Below are 213 nucleotides of genomic sequence, written 5' to 3'. Positions count from 1 at the left end.
TGGGGGTGGGGTGGGGTGGGGTGGGAGGTAGTGGGGTGGGTGGGGGATGATACCTGCACCGCTATGTCTTTGATATGCGTTGGTCCCGGGGGAGGGGCCGGGGAGGCAAAGAACCCAGTAAGGGGCTAAGGTGGGAGAGGGTAGGCAGGCTCACGCGGGCTTGCGATTGCGGCAGGAGGCGGGGAATAAGCGGTATCGGACTCGGGCATGCCA

General features: G+C 65.3%; 1 protein-coding gene across 1 annotated transcript in view; it reads left to right on the top strand.

The window, feature by feature from the left end:
* VOLCADRAFT_105460 (uncharacterized protein) overlaps positions 1 to 213 on the top strand; it is a gene marked incomplete at its 3' end in the record, with an annotated part of 7,980 nt that overhangs the window by 7,065 nt on the left and 702 nt on the right. The gene's annotated exons all lie outside the window — the stretch shown is intronic.

This window comes from Volvox carteri, assembly GCF_000143455.1.
Source record: "Volvox carteri f. nagariensis unplaced genomic scaffold VOLCAscaffold_29, whole genome shotgun sequence".
NCBI lineage: Eukaryota > Viridiplantae > Chlorophyta > Chlorophyceae > Chlamydomonadales > Volvocaceae > Volvox > Volvox carteri.
Note: the sequence above shows the minus strand (reverse complement) of the source record. Positions and strands in the feature narration are given on the sequence as shown.